At 44.0% G+C, this 22,181-nt stretch overlaps 1 long non-coding RNA gene across 2 annotated transcripts in view; it reads right to left on the bottom strand.

Annotated features, from left to right (window-relative positions):
* Nucleotides 1-17,685, bottom strand: part of LOC137159857 (uncharacterized) — a 47,535-nt gene extending 29,850 nt beyond the window's left edge. The window contains exons 1-3 of one of the 2 annotated variants that reach the window (XR_010921748.1): nucleotides 17,556-17,685; nucleotides 16,388-16,538; nucleotides 3,304-3,449 (exon numbers count right to left, since the gene is read on the bottom strand). This is a non-coding gene — a long non-coding RNA (uncharacterized lncRNA). Of the gene's footprint in view, nucleotides 1-3,303; nucleotides 3,450-16,387; nucleotides 16,539-17,555 lie in introns of those variants that run through there. The other variant, XR_010921747.1, reaches the window with a different exon arrangement.
* Nucleotides 17,686-22,181: the final 4,496 nt, after the last annotated feature.

Here is a 22,181-nt window from a genome sequence, read left to right as displayed (position 1 = left end):
TCTTACAAGGTTCCTATTATTTCACGTTTCTGGAATATGTATGATAATACTTATCTACCTCATGGGTGTTGTGTCGTAACTATTTAGGCCCTCCTCCAGTGGGGTTGCTCACATGATTAAAGTTACACATGAGCATAAGTGCTTGACTGGAACTAGGGCCTTAGTGGTGGGGGAATTGTTGATATCTTGGAATGAAAGTTGTTCAAGTCCTCTTGCTCAGGGTCCGAGTAGAGGTGGTGACGGGGTGAGAGAACAAATGGATAGAGGATACTAAAAGAGTAGCAGATGGATGAATCCTAGAGGAGAGAGAAAAAAAGGCACAATCAAGCAAAAAGTGTAGGCAGGGTAATTGTCTGTGGCTGCAGAGAAAGACCCCAGATAATCTAGGGATCCTTATGTGATCCGTCATGGCTAGATAGTCCATGGGGCCACGGCATGAGCTCTCAGGAGAGATTAGAGATCAAGATAACACCAGATTATTATTAGTTTATATGGCAGTAGCATCCACAATGTGCGAGCGAGGCACTTGCCCAAGGTAAAGATTACAAGCCAACAGCCATGGAGTGAACTGCTCTAATCACAATTTGAAGTCTAGTCCCTGTTCAACTAAAAAACAAACTACACTTGATAAAAATGGGACTATCCAGCCATGAAGATGGCTTTGCCCAAACCAGTTTGGCCAACTCTAATAGACTCATAGACTTTAAGATCAGAAGGGACCATTATGATCATCTAGTCTGATCTCCTGCACAACACAGGCCACAGAACCTCACCCACCCACTCCTGTAATAGACCCCTAACCTAAGACTGAGTTATTGAAGTCCTCAAAACATCGTTTAAAAACTTCAAGGTGCAGAGAAGCCACCAGAGAATCCATCAGCAAATGACCTGTGCCCCATGCTGCAGAGGAAGGCGAAAACCCCCCCAGGGCCTATGCCAATCTGCCCTGGGGGAAAATTCCTTCCCAACCCCAAATATAGTGATCAGCTAAACCCTGAGCATGTGAGCAAGATTCACCAGCCAAACACCCAGAAAGAATTCTCTGTAGTAACTCAGAACCCGCCCCATCTAACATCCCATCACAGGCCATTGGGCATATTTACCACTAGTAATCATAGATCAGTTAATTGCCAAATTAGGCTGTCCCATCATTCCATCCCGTCCATGAATTTATCAAACTCAGTCTTGAAGCCAGATGGGTTTTTTGCCCCCACTGCTCCCCTTGGAAGGCAGAACTTCACTTCTCTGATGGTTAGAAGTAAGTTAAGTAAGAAGGTAAGAAATGTGCAGTCCCACTGAGCGAGACAAAAATATTCATCTTATCAGAATTCAAATCTATAAATCACACCTGTTTTATGAAATGGTAAACTGAGGCACAGACCGATGCTCAAGTGACCTAGTGTCAGAGCTAGGAACAGAATCCAAAGGTCCCGATTCTTGTCCCTAAACCACTAGATAACATTCAGCAAGCATGAACACTTCCCTAGCTCTCCACAGCAAAGCTCGCCTGCAAACACATGGTACATTTCTTCACCAAATACCACAGTGAGAATGCGGTTTGAGAGGGCTGTGCATGTGTATCATAAATACATCTGCATACAGCTGAAAACAAAAGAGTCTGCAGAGGAGGGGGTCATTCATATAACGTTTCAGAGCTTTGCTCCATCTCCCTTTATTTATATGCCGTCAGTGTGTGTGTGTTGGGTAAGGGGAATAAAACAGCCCCTGGTCTACAAGCAACCAAGTTCCTGAGACCTTTTCAAAGACAAATTGACAGGACTGTCAAATGGCCATGACAGGTGACTCCAGAGGCCAAATACCTGGTAGACATTTGAAGTCAAAGCCATCAAGTATTTTGAGAAGAGGTGGTAGAGAGACCCAGTTCTAGGAGCTGGTTGGGGCCGAGCGTGCATTTCACAGTAAACTGGACACATCACTGAAAAAAACCACAAGATAAGCTACAGCGGTGAACCACTGGCAAGAGCTTCCTTGCTATAGAGTACAAATAGCTGACCTCCACCCATGACAAACGGGGCATTATAACATATACAGAACCGTAAGCTCAGGTAATTACCTTGATTGAGACAAGTGCCCTGAAAGCAGAATTCCCATGGAGCTAGACCAAACCACTGAAACAACTAGACCTTTATGGAAGTGAGCAGGGAGTGCAAGTGAAAATATGCCCTGGATATATTCCAGGGGCTCGCTGCATAATAAGATGCTTGCTGGAGTCTGCTGGTCACAACAGTGATTACTTTAGTGATGATTCATGGAGCTTGGAAGTATGTTGTAAATACCAAGAGTCGTTGCTATGGTAAAAAAAAAAAATCGTGATTTGCTCCATAAATAGCACAGTAAATAAACAGCATGGCAGCCAGTGCCTATTGCAGCAGGCCTGATTACTCAGCTGTGGTTCCAGAGGGAACATGTTACACTCTGTACGCGGCACCTGCTTCCAATTCTTCTCCAGGTGAAATCTAAACGTGCTAGCCTTGACCTGCAAAGCTCTGAGCCATTTGGATCCTGGCTTCTTTAGAGACCTCGGGCCTGACCTAGAACTCAGTTACACCGGTGTAAATCCAGAGTAACTCAAGTGCAGTCAGAGGGTTAAGTGAGAGGAGGGGCAGCCCTCCCTCTATCTCCACTTGTGACAGTGTGAGATCCTCTGAGTGACACTGCTAAAATCCACTCAGTATAAACAGAAAATGAGGCTGCTGTCAGGGCATTCTTAAAGGGGTCCCCACTCTGGAACTCTCGCTCATACCAGGTCAGAACAACCCTTTGCTGTCCCCCAGGACACATTGAGATATAGAAAGTATCTTCCTAGAAGTTTCCCAGGGAAGCCAGATGGGTGGGATCAGTCTGCAGGGCATTTCCTTGTGATGGGTGTGGAGGATTTTGATTGTCCACTTGGAAATGTGGCTGTATTTTTTTCCACACTCTTTCATTGTGCAGTCGCAGGTTTGGGTGATTGGATGCACTTAATAAACCAAAAGAAACTAAATAAATATACAGCCCTTATAAAATAGGGAGGCAGCAAGATGCAGTGTGTAAGACATCAGATTGGGACACGGAACATGAGTCCTATCCCTGCTGAGTACTGCTTTGAGGAGGGGGTTGGACTAGATGACCTCCTGAGGTCCCTTCCATCCCTAATCTTCTATGATGCAACAATTTTATGAACACCATGTGAGCAGGGCAGTGAAAGGAAGTTATTGTATATGTGTTCTTAGAATTTCCTGTATGACTTTATTGATCTAACATACTGGGGGTAGTGGCATATTTATTACATATCTATATTGCTTTAACTCAGTGGGAGTGTGAAGGAAAGCAACTCAATGGCTCCCCAGATAAGACCAACCCAGCAAACACTGGGGGCAATTACAGCACAGTGGGATACTTCCAGGATCCAGGCTGAGGTGACACAGTTGTTTTGCCAAGTTAGGCACCTGGCGATCAAAAGAAAAGAGTTAAAAAGCACTTTCTCAGAGGAGGTAGGGTTACCATCTTTCTAACGGCTTGTAACTGGACCCCCATCTCTCCACCTTCTGCTCCTCATCTTCCCCCCTAGGCCCCGTCCCCTTCTCCACCTCTTCCCCCGAAGGCCCTGGCCCCTTCTCTGCCTTTTCCCCATGGCTCCGCTCCTGCCTCACCTCTTCCCTCTCAGATAAAAAAAACCCAGACCTCAGGGCTTGTCACATCACACCCAGACACACATTCTGAAACCCAGAGTGTCCGGGTGAAAACCAAACAGGTGGCAGCCCTAGGGAGAGGGCGGGTCATGTGTCAGAAGCGGTCGAGGGAGACAGGCTGATAGACAGAGAGAGAGAGACAGACTGTGGAGGGAGTCTAAAGAAATGGGGCCCCCATAGATCCAGGGAAGGGGAAGCCACAGGGACAAGCTGTGGGGCCATGCCTACCATCGGTTTGATAGCTCTTCATTATCTGTTTTCTCTTAAGTGCTTTGGTTCTAAATAAAAGATACTTTGCTGTTAGGAGACTGTGGGGTTCCTGATTGCCACGGCTGTTCCCCAGGAGGAGATAGAACTGTAGGGTGTGAGTTTGTACCAGGGCCCTTCCAGCAGGGCCTGCTCAGAGAGTGGGAGAATCCCAAGTCCCACTAGCACCACCAACCAGCAAGTGGTTTAAACTCCCCAGTGTCCCGCTGTTCGATGAGATGCAGGAGTGTCTACAGGCTCCCACCCTGCCAGGAACTGTGTGCACACACAACAAGAGAGACTCCCTGCCCCGAGGAGTTTACAAATGAAATAGACAAGACCGAGAAAGGGCAGGCAAAGGGAAGCGTGAGCATCCAGAGGTGGGGACTTGACGGAGGGATTACTTGACTTGCCCACAACGAGTGTGTGGCAGTGCTGGGATTTCTGGGATCCAGCTCCCATGCCTGAATCACAGGACAACACTTCCTCCGCCCATAAGAGCGTTCATTCACCCTTGAGAGGTACTTTGAGATTTTTTTTTTCTTTTAATCCAACAAACGGTGATGTGGCTGTCTAAAGATAACACAAACGGATTCTGCAGGGAGCTCCCAGACTTCTGACAGCGATTTGGGCTGTGACTGCAGAATACAGAGAGTTCATCAAAGTCCTTTCCTGGGGTTTTCACTGAGCGGATCATGAATGTGCCGGGATAGAAACCAGTGGCATACGGTGGGTCTCCGGTGTCCAGGGTCCATATTTACATTGACGCCCTCACCCTCCCGTAGGCAGGGCCCCATCGGGGGCGGGGGGGGGGGGGGTAATGCAGTCTGTGTCCCACTCTCCCATCGGCAGCAATGCCCCGTGGTGGGGGGAGGTCTGCAGGCCTGTGTCCCATTCTCCCTCACTCCTGCCCCATTGGTGGCAGCAGCAGTAGCAGCGCCTCCCAGGGGGGTGGGTCCATTTCCTGCTCTCCCCCCACTATGGGGGCGGTGGAGGCTGGCTGGCAGCGGGGGGAGGCCGTGATGGGCTCTAGGGGTCCCCACAGCTCCCTCCATGCACCCAGTGCAGGGGCAGAGGGGCCGGGAGGACGCCCTGGTGCCTGCCTGCGACAGGGGGCGGCTCCTCCAAGGAGGGCCTGGCCGGCACCCCTTTCCAGGCTGGTGCCCCAGGGGCATGCCCCCCACTACGCCACTAGTAGAAAAATCAGTTGCCAGCCGCAGCATTTGTATTTCATTCTTGCAAATATCTGAGAGCAAAATGCCAGAAACTGCACATCCCTTGAACTGGAAATGGACTACAGAAAAAGGAAAAAGAAAGAATCAACCAACCACTGCTTTTGCTTTGGGTGCAAAAACGTTTGCTCAGCTCCCCGCGAAGCACCGGCTGGAATCTAACACACTCTTCTGAGAATATAAATAGACCAGAAGTGAGCCAGGAGAGGCTGCAGAAATGGCAAAACTCTTGTGCTGCTGGAGGCTGCACGGTGGGGGAAAAGCATCTTAAAGTTGATGCCAGCAATCACAGAATAGAAATGGCAGCAGCTTATCAGCCGCATCAGAGCCCACGGCAGCTGAGCCAACACTGCAGGTACATCTAAAAGCATGGCTGATGGTAGGGCTGCGGCACAGACTGGCATCCTTTTATCTGTCCAACTGGTAATTGAGATAGACGAGAAGGTACAAAAGGCCAGTCTCCACAGTAAATCTGTCGCTGTGCAGATCGGAGGCTTATAGCAGCATGCAGACTACAAATAAAACAAACAGGGATGCAGCAACCACCGTGCAGGTGAATCTAGTTATGCACAAAACAGCTGGCGAGTTCAGAGACTCCACAGGATTTTAGACAGCACCAGCTGCTTGCAAATGTGATGTCTGGTTTTTTCCCAATATAGAGCCACAGGAGGATGCGTTACTTACAGGTAGACAGTCAGGTTCAGACATTTAAGAAAGAACGGTTTTGTTGTTGGGGACCCACATGGGTTCAATTCCTAGCTCTTCCACAGACTGTGTGACCTCTGAATAAGTCATTTAATTTCTCACTCCCTCTGTAAAAGGGGGATAAATGCTACTTCCCTGCCTTGCCTGATTGTTCTAGAAACACATTCATTTGTGTAAGTGAAGTGTTCTCATGCCACAGCGATGGGGCTAGGGGAGCTGTAAGAATCTAAACAGAGAGTCAGGGGTGTTCTGAGATTCCTCCAAAAAATAATGGCCCAGACAAATGAGAGGAAGAAATGTCTGCTACAGATCAAAATCTCATGGGGTTTTTTTCTCTGCAGATCTTTAATGCATGAGGCCAGCATTGTTGCAAGGGGCCCACAGTAAAGTCTCCACATTTTCAGTGCATGTGCAGAAGGAAATCCAAATGTATCTGTGCAAATAGCAATGGCAGGTGCAAATCTACATGTTGGACATATGCACTTCGTGTGTTTATTTTCCATCAACCCCTTGTGCTTCATTACTGCAGCATCTAAATGTCTCACACTCTTTAATGTATTTACCCTCACAAATGTTTACTCAACTCCAAATTGCAAGGACAAACATGCAAATAGGCTTTAAAAGAATCACTCAAACTCTATCATAATATTTTACCTGCACAAAAAAATTTTAAAGACAAAAAGGCCAGCTCTGTAAAGGGGTGTGATGTCAGTACAAACAGTGCTATTAAAAGGGTGTTAACTACTTCAATAGTCATTCTAGAGCACATGCACTCCTAGCGTTAAAAACTTACAGGAGAGCTCTGAAGTGGACACAAATGAACTAAAGATGTTGGCCTTAATTATGTCTTATTTCACTTGGCTGTTTAAATGACTCACCCTCCTCTAACATGATCAAACGTCATCTGTTTTCACTTTCTTTATTTACGAAAGGGACTAGAATTAAGTAATGAATTACAGATTAATTGCATTTATGTGGGGAAAGTATATAAAAACTCCCAAGAGAGCACTGTACTGGTAAAATCAGGCATCAGAGAATGCATGTCGATGTATTTGCTTCTAAAAAAACCAGAACAGAAGTACATTTTGCTAGCATCAGAAAAAGAAACTTCAGTGAATTAGACATGTAGTTAGTTATATTAGTTCATTCAGAAACAGACTCTTGGGGAAATCACATTTACAATTGCTGTATCACACCCCACACCCCACACCCCTTCTGATTGATAGAACCCTTCTTTCTGCCATATTTTCCCAGGAGCAGTAGGTTGTGACTCTGCCGCTCAGCTTGCTATAGGAATCTCCAATATTAGCGGCCCTGAGCATGCGTCCGACAACTGAATTCTGTTTCGGTTACTAAGGCAACTGGTTTTGTATGGCAAGGAGCAGCCATTTTGTCACTCTTCCCCCCCACTCAGGCTTCTGGAAAGGCCTAGTAGCCTGGCATATCTCACAAGAGATGATTTGACGCTCAGTAATAATAATAATAATACCTTGCTCTGATATAGCACTTTTCCACAAGGCGTCTAAGAAATTCACATCAGCTTCTGGGAATTAAGAAGAACTCACTTCCCCCCCTGTAGAGCCATGAGTCATCCATGCTGCCCTCATGTATGGAAAGAATTTCCTATGCCAATAACATGATTGATCCAGTGCTATTTTTATCCCCCGCTAGGTATTGGCCATGAGACTAGAAATGATGTCTCCCTGTGTTAATTAACAGACTCAATATTGCAAATTCCAGGAATTTGAAAACCAGGAGAAAGCCTCACCATCAGAAAAATCATAAAATTGGCTTAAAATCATGAGTTAAAGAAACTGGGTCCTTTTCCTTCTAATGTGTGAGCTTTTAGGATTCAGATTTTCTTTCCTTTGTTTAAAAATGAAAGCTCAGAGTGTCACATAATCATCTGACTCCAGGAGCTGGGGTTTTAAGGAAAAAAACCCAAATATTGTAATACTGGGAACTGCCCACTTTGAGTCTAGACAGGACAAACCTGCTATTACCCTGAGACAGTAATGCAGCCACTGATTTTACAGACTGAGTAGAAGACCCTATACTTTTTTCTGCAATGCTTTACTGAATGATACATGGGGTGACACTAGTCCTCACTATACTGTTGCACTAGGACCACGTGTTGTACCTAGGGATTTTCTCCCAGCTTGGGGAGAACTTTGTGAGGTGGTTGTCTATGGTAAAGGTCAGGTACAAATGGACTGAATATTGGGCCATAGTATGGACAGTGGTACAAGATGCACTTGTGATGCTTGCTTATTGGCTCTGCATCCTGACCATTAGGTTGAACTATTTCGTGTGGCTATGTGCGAAGCAGATTTAATGCTATTCTTCTCCTAAAACTAATTATTCTAGCCAATATTCTGAATGACTGGCATTCATGTGTTAATTATGTAGGATCAGGTGCAAGTCTGCACCCCCAAGGAACCACCGGGCTAATTTTGAGGAGTCCGCTGACTGCAGGTTTCTACAGCTTGCTGCTGCCGCCAACAAGAAAAATATTAAACTCAGTGTCCCCAGAGCCCATAAAACTCACATTTAAAAACTACGCAGAACCACAGTTAAAACCGGTTTGGGGCCAGAAAGGGCTCCAGCATGAGAGCTGGAACTGGAAAAAAAAGTAGTGGTATTCTCCCAAGCTCCACCCACATGAACCACCGAAGTGAAACAGCACAGTCTGACTCACGGTAAACTGTAGCAGCAGGTGTTCCAAATATTAATCACAAGTGCTCTGCTGGGCTTCATTTCAGTGAGGTTTGGATAGAACATGGGCTCTGCTGGAGTCCTTGGGCATGCCCCAACCACCTTAGAGCCATCCAAATCAGAACAGCCATGCTTATCATGGGCTCACCAATGGATCAGACTGCAAAAGAAAAGCTCTGAGTTGGGCTTCCAAAATCAGTTGGCTCCATTTGAAGACTCAGACCCTTTGTCAGCCTGTCCCCTCCCAGAAATGTCTGGTTCATTTGTTTCCACCTAGTCCAAGCTACGGAGTATGCCAAACCTCTAAAAAACTCAACAGACCACTTCAGTTGCTCTCTGCCATATTTGTTCATACCTAGATATACACGCTTGCAAAATGTCATTCATGGGGCTTGGTTTGTTCACCAAAATGGGAGGAGATGGAGAGAGTGAATATGGGAGTGTTATTTACCCCTTCACAAACACACAAATCAGGGGTCACCCAATACAATTAATAGGCAGCAGGTTTAAAACATACATAAGGAAGTATTTCTTCAAACAACAAAGCAGTCAACTTGTGGAACTCATTGCCAGTGGATGTTGCAAAAGCCAAAAGTATAACTGGGTTAAAAAAATTTGATAAATTTATGGAATTAGGTCCATTCTTAAGAGATGATCCAAGAACACAGCGACCCCTCGTTAGATAAGGACAGAATGACAGGATAATGGACAAAGATGTTTTGTTTCAACTAACAGGTACAAGGAGAAGGGTGGTAACTAGCAACTTCTGGAGTGTAATACCTAACTTGTTTCTATCAATGTATAAAAGGAGAAGTCACAGGAGGGGCAACTTTGTACTTGCGGAGGAGACAGCGTCCTGGCGTGCTGACTGAGTAGGTATCATTGTTGCAGGCACACATAATGTAGTGTACCTGTAATCAATGAGCCAGGGCACTAGTACCATGCATCGTTGACAATAAACCGGCCTGAGTGTCTTCACCACTGAACCAGGCCTGTGGCCTTTCTTTATGAGTAACGTCGAGGTCTGCTGAGAGAACATGAGTTAATGAGAACAGCACCGCTGGCAGCAGTAACGACTTCTCAGCCTTAGGAACTCTTCACAGCACTAACAACAAGTATTACATAGGGTTTTATTAGGCGCATCCCACGACTCTTTTTGGATAAATACTATGAAAGCAGCGTGTTGGGTGTAGTGAGTTTGTTCAGTCTGACAGGAATTGCGGTTACAGGACAATGAACCCTTTGCCAGCTGGCACTGATGGGCTCCTATGGTCACAAGTTGGGATGACTATAAGGGGAGTCTTTTCTGAGGCTGCAGGACCCAGACAGATCCTAGAGGTCTCCCTGGCTCTGTAGTTCCCATACTAAGGAAACATTACCTGTGCTATCCACTGACAGCACATGGGACCTACCTACGTTCTGGATTTCACAGTCATGGAGTGGACTGCTGATTATATTACAACAGCCAGTTTATAATGGAGTAAAATGAGCGTAAGTACCTTTCTCCGGGCTTCCAGGGAAGCCAGAAGTAGAGGCAGGAATGCTGATTCTCCTTCCTGAACTCTAGACAACAAGACCCCTCTACAGGACTACAAAAGCTCTCAATTAAATCAAACACATCCCCTACAGACTGCAAGCCAATTACTGCGCTATTTACAGTCCCTGTGTACAATGGAAACATTTCCAGCAAGCAGCATTTCATCATCTCTCAAGATAGAAGTGTTGATACTTGAAATTTCAGATCAACAAATAGAAAATCCCTTCCCTATGCCACCTTTTTACTAATGGCAGTTTATTGCCAAACATCTTGTTCCTTTTTAACTTGATTTGCAGCTTAGTTAGCGGGAGTTCAAATCAGAGCCATTTTTTAATATTTCCAACAGTGGTTCACGTTGCTTCTTTTGTTTGTGAATGGGCTTAATCCTGAGAGGTGCTGGGAAGGACTCACTGAAGCCAAAAGGAGTTGCGAGTTCTCTTTCCTCTTGGGATTTGGTTGCATAAGTTTATGAGGTGAAGTGACACATTTTAATTTCCAGTCTGCTTTCTCTTTAGCAAATGAAATATACTAATCTAGCCCATCTCATGCGGTCACCTTTCTGATTTCCATTCACAGTTTATCTGGCTTTCAACTGATCTTTATGTAGCATTGGCAACGTCAGCCATACTTCTGCTCTACATGAAATAGACAAGAGCTGCTCAAAAATCTTCCAGATTTTGTCCTTGCACATGCAGGCAGGGTCCCTAATGTTTTCCAGCAAGAGCTGAGTGCATAAATCTGAGAGCAGAAATTAACCCTTTAAACACTAAGACAGGGACATGTGAGAATACCCACTTATTCTCGTAGATTTGTATCACAGGATTATTTGTATCCTATATGTGAGCAGAGCCCCACAGTGCTAGTACAAACAGAGAGCACTTAGAGGCAGAGAGGAAAGAAAGGAGGCTGGCTATCTGAAGCTCTGGATTCCCCCTGTCCTGTATTATTATTATCTGTACAGAAGGAGTGCTATGTCATCAGCAGCAACATTCCAGTGTTGAGGCTTGGTACAAAACACAGAGCAAAAAGACAGTCCCTGTCTGGAAGAGTTTACAAAGTAAGTTAGTACCCGGACAGACCCAGGTTACAGGCTCTCAACAGAATTTACCTGCAGGGCAGAAGTCCCTGCAGGCTGTCTCTGGGCACGTCTACGCTGCAGTCATGGGGTGTGATTGCAGCTCAGGTTCACCCACCAGAGCTAGCTTTATTCTGGTTAGTTGGAGTTCATCTCAGTGAAGCCGCAGCAGTGTGGGTTAGCAACCCAGGAGAAAAGCACATGCGGCCATGGCTTTGCTGCTCCAGTACTCAAGCCAGCTAGATCCAAACTAGATCTGGTATGTCTACAGAGGCTGCAATCCACACACCACAACTGCAGCATCAACATATCCCCTTATTTTCTGGGTAGCTACAGACTCACTACCCTCAGCTAGCGCTGATTGTAAAGTGGGAAAGATGCTAGACAACACAAAGCTGATTTGTTCCTAATTCACCTCCGGACACTTTAGAGTCATTATCCAAAATGCAACAGTTATTGCCTATGTACATAGAGAGACAAGGTGGGTGAGGTAATATCTTTGATTGGACCAACTTCTGTTGGGGAAAGAAACAATCTTTCAAGCTTACACAGAGCTCTTCTTCAGGTCCCTTATAGCTCTTGAAAGCTTGTCTTTCCCCTACAGAGTATATCACTCATCTACCTCGTCTATCTAATATCCTAGGACCAACATAGAATCATAGAATCGGAAGGGACCTCAGGAGGTCATCTAGTCCAACCCCCCGCGCAAAGCAGGACTAACCTCAGCTAAATAATCCCAGCGAGGGTTTTGTCAAGCCACAGCTTAAAAACCTCTAAAGATGGAGATTCCACCACCTCCCTAGGTAACCCATTCCAGTGCTTCACCTTTTTTCCTAATGTCCAACCTAGACCTCCCCCACTGCAACTTGAGACCATTGCTCCTTGTTCTGTCATCATAGCTACAGCAACATTGCAAACAACTCTGTACACCGAGAAAAATCACGTACAGATATCGCAGGATGAACAAATCTGCGTAATTCTTGCCACTGACTCTAGCTAACACAGAAATTTATGTTATTTGATTTCCATGTGTTGTTGTATGGATAACTACTTTCTGATAACTACTCCACAAACAACGAGATCAGTGACAGTATCTGGAGAAACAGCATTCAAAACTACCCGTAGGCCAATTAGATATTCATGAAATTTGCACTGCTCTGTGTTAGATTCCCTCAAATAATTTGAACTCAATTTGCAGTGTGTGAGAGTGAGAGACTATGAAGAGATCAGTCCAATCTTGCACCACTCAATGGCCGAAAAGATGTGAGGGAGCGGAGTGCTGGCAGATAATTTGTCTGTGTTTGGAAACCGGAATGTGTAATATCCACCTCCTTGCGTTCTGCAGTAGGAGATAAGGGACAGGGGAGTAAAGCCCAACTAGAAGTGTGAGGTTCTCTCTGTCATGCTGAAATAGCCCATCCAAAGCAATGTGCGTGTGTGTGCTTATAGAATGCTGGTAGTGCGTCCCTTATAGCAATGGCTGATGCTTTACGGTTTGCATTTGCGCTCGGATTCCTAGGAAGGGAGAATTTCATTTGATGCCATCAGGCATTCCTCAAGTGCCTGAAACTTGCAGGAACAACTGAAATGCAGTACATGAGGAAATTTCTTCTTGGCACTGAAATTTTATTTCTTATCTTTTCTAATATCAGAATCCATGTCTAGTTATTGTTAAAGGTCAGTTCCTAACACTCTTGTTAATGTTGAGCAATACCTTACTCCACAAGCGTGGTCCCATTAAAATCAGTTACAGTGCACCCACTAAAAATCAGTGTGACCACTGGTGAACTAACATGCTAAAGTAATTGACCATGGAGACAGGACTATATTCTGAACAATATCCCCCAAAGATGATTGCAAAATTGCACATGAACCTCTTTGCCCATGCAAACCCCATCTTTCTATGCTTGAAAGCCCTTTACTTGTATAAAAGTTAGATATATACGCTGCTACCAAATTTTCCTCACAAACACTTTTTAGAAATCACAATACATATTTAACCTGTGGAACTTATTGTCACATGATATTGTCAAGGCCAAGAGCTTAGCAGATTTTTTCAAATGACTAGACAAGTATATGAGTAATAAAATGAACATCCATAGTTACAATATCTAGAATAAAAATGACTAATATTAATCCCAATGCACTAGTACAAAGTTTGTCCATTATAGAGGTTTTATGCCTTCCTCTAGAGTATCTAGCCACTGTTACAGATATGCAGCCAGAGAAGATGGCCCATTGGTCTGATTAAGTGGGACAATTTTGATGTCCATTGGGGGGGGTGGGGGGATCACAATTTTTTGGGCACAGTTTCAGAGGCAACCCATGAAAATGCTGGCCCTTAAAGACGTCCTGCCATCAGTTTGCATGAAGCACGTTGTACTTCTCTCTCTCCTTCTTTAAGAGCAGTCACTTCATAGCAGGCAATTTCAGGAAAAGAGAGAAAAGGAGAAGAGAAAGGTAAGAAGTGCATTTGCAAATGTGACTTTCCCCTCGCATGCTTTGACAAGCTGTCAGTGGAGATCCGATAAAGACGTCCAGTTAAAATACTCCACCACAGCACCAAGCAGAAGAAGACTGACATATGGTTGATTTGTGCATGGATAACCTCAAGCAGTAGTTTTTTAATCTCCCTGGTGAGCTTTTAGATAGCCCAGAATATTTGGAAGTCAATCTGCCTTTTTAGCAAATAATAAACCTATGAAGGAAGTACATTAAAAAAAAAAACAACCCTATTTGGAAGAATAATCTTCTCCAACAACATGCTGTGCCTGATCAATGATGAAATGTATCTCACAGTGATTGTTCTTCAGCTATTGAAATGGACAGGTTTGCATCCATACATTCAGTGTTTCCTTCTCTCATGCCGCAAAGCAATGTCCAGTGTTTGTGCTCGGCTTCCACCATCCCTCTCACTAAATCATGATCAACAAGAAGATGTTAGAGTCTGGAAGTGCTGTTGTGTCCCAAACAATACTTCTCAGAAAAGCTCGTTATGCCATCGGTGCGGTGTACTGAAAACTGTGTTAAATTGTGATCTGTCACTTGAAATTCTCAGGGCTTCTCCTGCTCGCAGGAGAGGGGACTCAAAGGAAGCCTGAAGCAGCAGCCATCAGTCTGCAGGCAGCCAGCCCAGAGTAAAGTGCAGTGAGTTATGCCTCTCTGTTTTAGGGATCAGCCTGCTTTCTCTTGCTCTGTTATTAGTTCCTGTGTGTTTATTGCTCTGAATTCTAAGAGTGTAACAATCGCAAATTTACAACAAGAGCAGTTGATGTTTTTATGTAATTTCTCTATTTTTATGCTGTGAAACAATGATCTGAAACTGTTTTTCTTTTGTTTCGTTTTGGACTAAGAGGAATTCCACCTAGTTTTCCAAAGAGCTTGTACAGTTAAGGAGTTGACAGAGCTGAGCTGGGGGAAGCCACATGCAAGAGATAAAGCAGGTGAAAAAAGCAAAATAGAATCCACTGAATCCAGTAGACTAGGAGATTCCAGTGACAATGTCACACTTGCAGAGGCTAGTCAAGGGCTCCTTGGGCATTCGCATTCTCCTACTCTGAGATCAGGTCTGGGGCTGCAGTACTGGGTGTATCGACCATGCTTACCCAGCAGCTCCAACGGAGTCCAGGCACCTGCCGTTCTCCCCTTTGGGAGTCGGTGACCAGTGGTATTCAGTGACACAAGAGCCTGCTGAAAACCCACAGTATTGTTTATTTCACAGTAGGAACAAAACCTGACAGAAAAAAAAGAGGATTTTGAAGCAAGAAAAAGTCCTACACATGCCTACCTTACCTAAAATCTAACCATCCCATTGTGGTAAACTAACGAGACTTAGCTTCTTCAGATGCCCCCAGATGGAGTCCTGGGTCTCAGCCCAGTTCCCCCACACAAATACTGCCTCTCTCTTGAGAGGGTCTGTAAAAGTGCGGTCTGCTCTTCGAAGGGCCAGGAGATCTGGGGAGACAGTCCTTTTCAGAACAGGGCTTTGGCCCTGGGAGAGGAGGAATCTGACTCAGCTGGGAAAGGCCAGGTGATTCCCAGAAAAGGCTGGGGCAGTAGAGTTGAGGGGGAGCTATGGAAAAGGAGTTAGTTTCTGTGGCTGGCTCTGGAGCAGAGGGGAGAAGCAAGGGAAAAGGGCCTGGGGCCCTTGCAGCTGGCTTTTGTAAGGGAAACAGCCAAGGGGTACTTGATGAGTTTTATATTTAAAGACTAAAACTCCCTGCTGAAGGAAGGGCCTGAGCAGTCTTTGGGTGAGGCATTAAGCCTGGGGATTCATGCCAGTAGCCTACAGACTCCCTTTTAATCCTCCCAGGGTTCTTACGCTCTTCTCTGTTCCTGACTTTGACCCTTCTGGGCAAAACCAGCTCTGTAGGCTCAGCTGGAGATCGAGGCAAAAAATCAGCATAGCCAATATTTCTGGAATTGTCCCTTGGCAACACTTAAGTGTTTGGCATTCTTTTCCTTACTGCCTGTTTTCCCAGGATATAGTAAGGCTTGGCAGAATTCAGCTTCTTTTTTTTTTAAATCATTTGACAGTTATTGATGGTTTTAAGCATTTTTTTTATTTTTATTGATTTACATTGTCACAATTGTGGGAAGCTATTGGGGAGGGGTCAGACAATTCTTTAACAACAGTAGACATTGAGATTCAAAAAGTTAAAGCTTCATAAGTCATCAAAACACCCATTGTCAACATCACATATCAAAATATACAAAGTAAATGTCCTTAAATCAAATCCTACCTGTTGTTACCATTCATTTGCTAGTCCATTAGTAAAATACCTAATTCAGAAGTCTAGATCACTAGATTTTTTAACTCTAATTCTCAAGCAGCATTTTTCTTACTTTGTCTATATGTAAATTTCAATTATTGTTGATGGAAATATTCTTTCATCAGTTTGTTTGCACAGTGAAATTGACATTCACTGACTTTTACAGTAAAAATTTGATCTTTCCAAACCTCAATATAGTTATACAGCAAAAACCCCAAGAGCCAGGCCACATGCAGTATTCATAAGTTATTATAGAGCAGCTCCAAACCATCACAGAAATGTATAACAGAAATTACCCAGAACAGATCAAATTCTGTGTCATTGGGGTGAGAGGTCTGGGGGAGAGGGATTTGGTGGAGGATCATTGATTTATTCTGGTAAAGAGTAAAATAAAGTCACTCACATGTACATACCTAGTAGTGTAGTTTTGTAGGCCTTGCTGGGTTTTCCAGGAGGATATGGGGGTCAGATGCAAGTTCCCTCAAGAAATTCCTGCCCTCTGCCTAGGAGTGTGGGTCTTATGCCTGGCTCCCTTGTCCGTAATCCTGAATTCTAAATGCCTGGCTGAGAATACAGGTAAGAATTATATACGTATTTCTGCAGGGGAATGAAGCAAAGCCTATTGTAACAATTCTCTGCAGTCAAGTTCAGAGCTGAGTTAACAGCCAGTTCTAGTCCCCCATGCTCTCTTTGTTCTTACTGAGCATCTGAAAAATTCATAGATTCCAAGGCCTGAAGGGATTTTTGTGATCATCTGGTCTGACCTTCTGTACAACATGGGCCAGAGAATTTACCCAGAATAATTCTTAGAGCACATCTTTTAGAAAACACACCCAATCTTGATTTTAAAATTGCCAGTGATGAAGAATCCAGCAGGATTGTTGTTCCAATGGTTAATTACCCTCACTGTTAAACATTTGCCTTATTTCCTGGATCAATTTGTCTAGCTTCAGCTTCCAGCCATTGGATCATGTCATACCTTTCTCTGTGACATTGAAAAGCCCATTATCAAATTTTTGTTCCCCAGGTAGGTAGTTGTAGGTAAATTCCAAGTCACTCCCAGAGTCTTTCACAGTAAGGTAAGTTTTCTAATCCTTTAATCATTCTCATGGCTCCTCTCTGAACCCTCTCCAATTCACTAACATCCTTCTTGAATTCTGGACACCAGAAATAGACACAGTATTACAGCAGTGATTGCCCTAGTGCCAAATACACAGGAAAACAACCTTTCTACTCCTACTCCAGAGTCCCATATTTATTCCTCAACAGTTTGCATTAGTCCTTTTAGCTACAGCATCACACTGGGAGCTAACATTCAGCTGATTGTCCACCCACACCCCAAATAAGTACTACCAGCAACTCCCCCCCCCCGTGATTAGTGAGAACAAACTGAAGGCAGGGGGAAGGGAGAATCATGGGAAGTGGATATTAAGCCTGGGATCTGAAATTTACTATGGAGTAAGCCACCCTGAGATGTCACTGCTAGTCGCCATTTTAGAGAGACAGGGAACAACTGCTGTCTTTCGGAAGCTAGAGGAAGATATACTTAGAACTGTCTGATAAAGAACATACACTCCTCACCTGCAGTGTTCTCTTTGCAAGGAAAGCATGCTGCTGCCTTGTCTCTGATCACAGGGGAATTCAGTCACCTGAGAAGCAAAGAATAAGCTAGGGCAAGTCATAAAGTAGGTCTTCCCTGCAGTTTAACTAGCATTTATCTACACCCCTGTTAGCTTCTCTCAATTTGGCCTCGCTCAAGTGAGAGAGCCCACATTGTGAGATAACACTTGGGCTACACTGAATGATTGGATTACTGCACAGGGCATTTGTATTCGCAGCACAGAGTGGTTGTGTTAGCAGCTAACTCCAGCTGTAGCCTATACCTTTTGTTGGCCCAGACGACAGCTAACCTCATCACAGCTGAGCTGCACTTCTAGGGTGGGTTCCTGTCTCTCTCTCTCTAAACTGGGAATTTAGGCTGCAATTCCTCCTTCACTTCACTCTGATCACCTTATTCAGGCTGACTTTAATTCAGCCCTTGCCCTCCTGGTCTGTCAGGGGCAATGACAGCATTAGCCAGTGACCAGCCAGCCTTCACAAAACAAGGTACTATTTATTCCGAACAAGAGCATTACAGAGAAAATATCTCATAAAATACAGACGCAGTTTCCATGCAGGTCATAGCTTACCAGGCAGTCATCCATTTTCACACGCAGAAAGTTTCAAAGTCCTTCAGACCCTTTTTGCAGGTACCCTTCCAGCCCCAAATTTGTCCCCCAATTGTCCTCCTGAAGGGCCCAATCCTTCTCCCTGGACCCTCACAGAGCAATAATTAGGTTCACAGCCTCCACAGAGACAGTGTAATAGTCCAGCCTGTCAGCTCAGTAGAGGCACACACTTTACTGAACTTACACAGCATTGGTGATTTATAATGAAAGCAAAACTGGTTTATTATCAAAAGAGTCTGGTTGGAGTGATACCAAATCAAAGAAATAAAGGTAGAGATGGTTACAAGCAAATAAAAGTGAAAGCACCCACCTAAAAGTCTCAAACTTAATCTAGCCAGATACAGGAGCTGTTCAAGAGGGTTTCTCTCTCACCCACAGTCTTTTATACAGCTTTTTTGTGGGCTAGCCTGGCCAGGACCCATGACAGAGATCAAATCGCTTGGCTTCTTCGTCTCCTTAAAGTGCAGGATAACTCAGAGCATCTTTCCCCCTCTCTTTATAGTTCAGTGAACCTTTGACATGTATTCTTCTGAAGGGTACCCCACCTTAAAGTTCATTAGTCCATGCTGTGTAAAGGACCCCTAAGGCCAGGAAGATAAGACTCCATGAAGGTACCTCTCCCGCTTTTAGTGGCAATGATGCAAATTGTCTTTTCCTTCTGCAACCTCCTACACAAAATGAATAACCCATTGCATTTTGGGCCACACATCTGGTCTGAGGTTTTGGCCTCTTTTCTTTTTCTGGCAAAAACCTGTTTATCAGCTCCACCTGACATACCTGATTAAAACACCTTTTAATCACAGAGTTTAAAGCATAATATTAGAGAGTATCCATAATTTCACATGCAGCATTGTTACACGCATTTTACAATATTATTGACCAACGTATTTTTGGTTTTCAAATGATACCTCACCAGGTACGACGATTTTGTACAACAATTATTGTAGTAGTGTGTAGGGTGAGATTACAGGGGTGCCTAGGGTCACAGGGCCATCTTCCAAAGCCACTCTGGTTAATATCAAATCCTTCAGCACATCTATTGTCTCATGGGATGCTAGATGCCAGTAAATCCATATGACATTGATTGTCCTTCACGAGCAATATATAGCTAGGCAAGTGAGGAGCTGAGATAATAATTTGTTATGCAAAGAAGCTGGTTTTCCTGTCACCTCATCCCTCCTCACCCCTGTTTGTCTGTTTCAAAGACCCATTACATCTCATAAAAAGCTTTCTGGGGCAGAGACTGTCTTATTTCCTATATGTTTGTACAGCACCTAGCACAATGAGGCCCTGAGACTTCACTGAGGTTCCTTCGATCTAACCCCCATTGAAGTAAGGAGTTGCTCATTACCTTTCTGGTCTGTCCCCTGTGGTTCTGGTCCAGTGCCCATTGGAATCAGTGGGAATCTTTCCTTCAGAGGGTGTTTGATCGGGCCCTGTATCATTAGAGACAGATGTTCGTTACCCCAGCAGTCGGTCTTCATAGACTTCCTCATCTGAACCGTGGGGTCATGCAGGTACAAAGTATTATCAGAGCTCATACCCTCTCCATCAGGGAGCACAAACCAAAGGGGATAATCCTCTTCATTGACAGTGACTATTAATGTTACTTGAACCATTTTTACCTGTGTTTGTGGAAAATAGAATGCACCACACAGCTCTCCTTCAAACTTAATATTAGTTTCCCTCCTTCCCCTAGAGAATTAAGTTTATATGAGATGTGGGAGAACCATCTGACATAAAATACACCCTAATCCCTGCCCTGCGATGTACTGGCAAAATTTCTATCATTCCCTACACAAATTCCAAGCCCTTTCAGGCTGAATCACTTTTGTTTTACCTTTAAAGGAATGGAAGCAAATGCTAAGATGTCCTGAGAAAGAAGATCTCCTTAAAAATGTAGCCACTGAAAAACAATCACAAGAGATTAGCATCCTTATTAACTGTTTGTATTACAATACCATCTGCTTGAGCCTGAGATCAGAGCCTCATTGTAGTTCCACCCCTTTATGTGGCCGGTCTCTGAGGGTTTACCAAAACCAGGACAAATCTGAAAGGAGAAACCTTGAGAACAGCATAATTAGCCTCTGAAACAACTTAGCTAGGCATGTGATGGATTCTCCATCACGCGATGTGTTTAAATCAAGACCAGATATCTTTCTAAAACATATACTCTAGTTCAAACAGAAATTATTGGGCTTGATGCACAAATTACTGGATGAAGGTCAGCGGCCTACAAAATCAGGCTGGATGATCGTAATGGTCCCTGCTGGCCCTACAATCTATGAATTTCTTGATTTTCAGAGACTTTCATTATCATTAATGATTTGTAAAACTGTTTTTCTTCAACCAAGGTGAGGGCCCCATTCTATTAGGTACTATCTAAATGCACAGAAAGAGACATGTTCTGTCCTTAAGAGCTTACAAACTAAGTAGACAAGACAGACAAAGGAAGTAGTTGTATCCCCATTTTACAGATGGACCTGAGGCCCAGAGAGATTAAATGACTTGCCCAAGGTCACACAGGAAGTCGGTGGCAGAACCAGGAACTGACATTAGGTCTCTCACCTCTAAAACTAGGGCCTTGTTACACGGCTATTCTTCTCTCTAAAGAGTATGCTCCTTATTTATAAAAATAGAGATTGTTTTATTCATTCACATGAAGGTAGATTTGAGTGTGAGCCTGGGGCAAAGGCATCTGTTAAGATTTGGAGAGAGATTGAGACACAAGTCAGTAACTGATTTTTTCTGGAGGAGGTGATGGTGGCTAACTATTGAGCAGATCTGGCCCCAAATCTTGTCCTCTTATCGAACAAAGATTGCGACATTTGATCCATTTCTCTTTTCATTTCTTCTTATTTTAGGCTCTGCTGTCTGCCAGTCTCCTCTGTCACTGCCATTTTCTCCCCTTCATACAATGGGGATGAGCGGATTTCAAAGCAGGGGAGGTGATGATTGCCCAATACCATGGCAATGAGTGTGATATAAATAGATTAGGTCCTGGGTTCTTAAGAACATGAGAACGGCCATACTGGGTCAGTCCAATAGTCTAACCCAGTATCCTGTCTTCTGACGATGGCCAATGCCAGGTGCTTCAAAGGGAATGAATAGACCAGTTAATCATCAAGTGATACATTCCATCAGACATTCCCAGCCTCTGGCAAACAGCAATACTTGCCTGTCCTGGGTAATAGCCATTGATGGACCTATCCTCCATGAACTTATCCAGTTCTTTTTTAAACCCCGTTATGGTCTTGGCCCTCACAACATCCTCTGGCAAGGAGTTCCACAGGTTGACTCTGTGTTGTGTGAAGAAATACTTCCTTTTCTTCATTTTAAATCTGCTGACTATTAATTTCATTTGGTGACCCATAGTTTTTATGTTATAAGAAGGAGTAAGTAACACTTTCTTATTCACTTTCTCTTTACCAGTCATGACTTTATAGAACTTTATCATTTCCTCACCCCCTTAGTCATCTCTTTTCCAAGCTGAAAAGTCCCAGTCTTATTAACCTCTCTTCATATGGAAGCACCTAATATTACCCCTAATCATTTTAGTTGCCCTTTTCTGTACCTTTTCCAATTCCGATCTATCTTTTTGAGAGAGAGCGACCAGATCTTCATGCAGTATTCAAAATGTGGTTGTACCATAGATTTATTAAGAGGCAATACGATATTCTTGACCTGAGGGTTGCAAAAAGGTGTCGAGGGTATGTCCTTTCCAGATGGGGATGGTGTCTCAATTAGACAGGCGATGAATTATGGAAAAGGGGGGCTTAATATAGAAATAGAGGAGACCCACTGGGTGAGATAGACACAGATCCCATCTGTGTCTCAGGATTTGTTTGTTTCCACCTTTTATTTTTAGTCTTTTTCTTTAAAGTTTTCCTGCTACATATTCAGGGGAAAAAAAAAAAAAGACACTTAGCAGAGAATTTATCCAACACAAGCACGTTGAATTCTGTTAAATCTTCCATGC

The sequence above is a fragment of the Emydura macquarii genome, unplaced genomic scaffold (assembly GCF_026122565.2).
Source record: "Emydura macquarii macquarii isolate MOO-44397 ecotype Brisbane River unplaced genomic scaffold, CSIRO-AGI_Emac_v2 contig_1947, whole genome shotgun sequence".
NCBI classification, from domain to species: Eukaryota; Metazoa; Chordata; order Testudines; family Chelidae; genus Emydura; species Emydura macquarii.
Note: the sequence above shows the minus strand (reverse complement) of the source record. Positions and strands in the feature narration are given on the sequence as shown.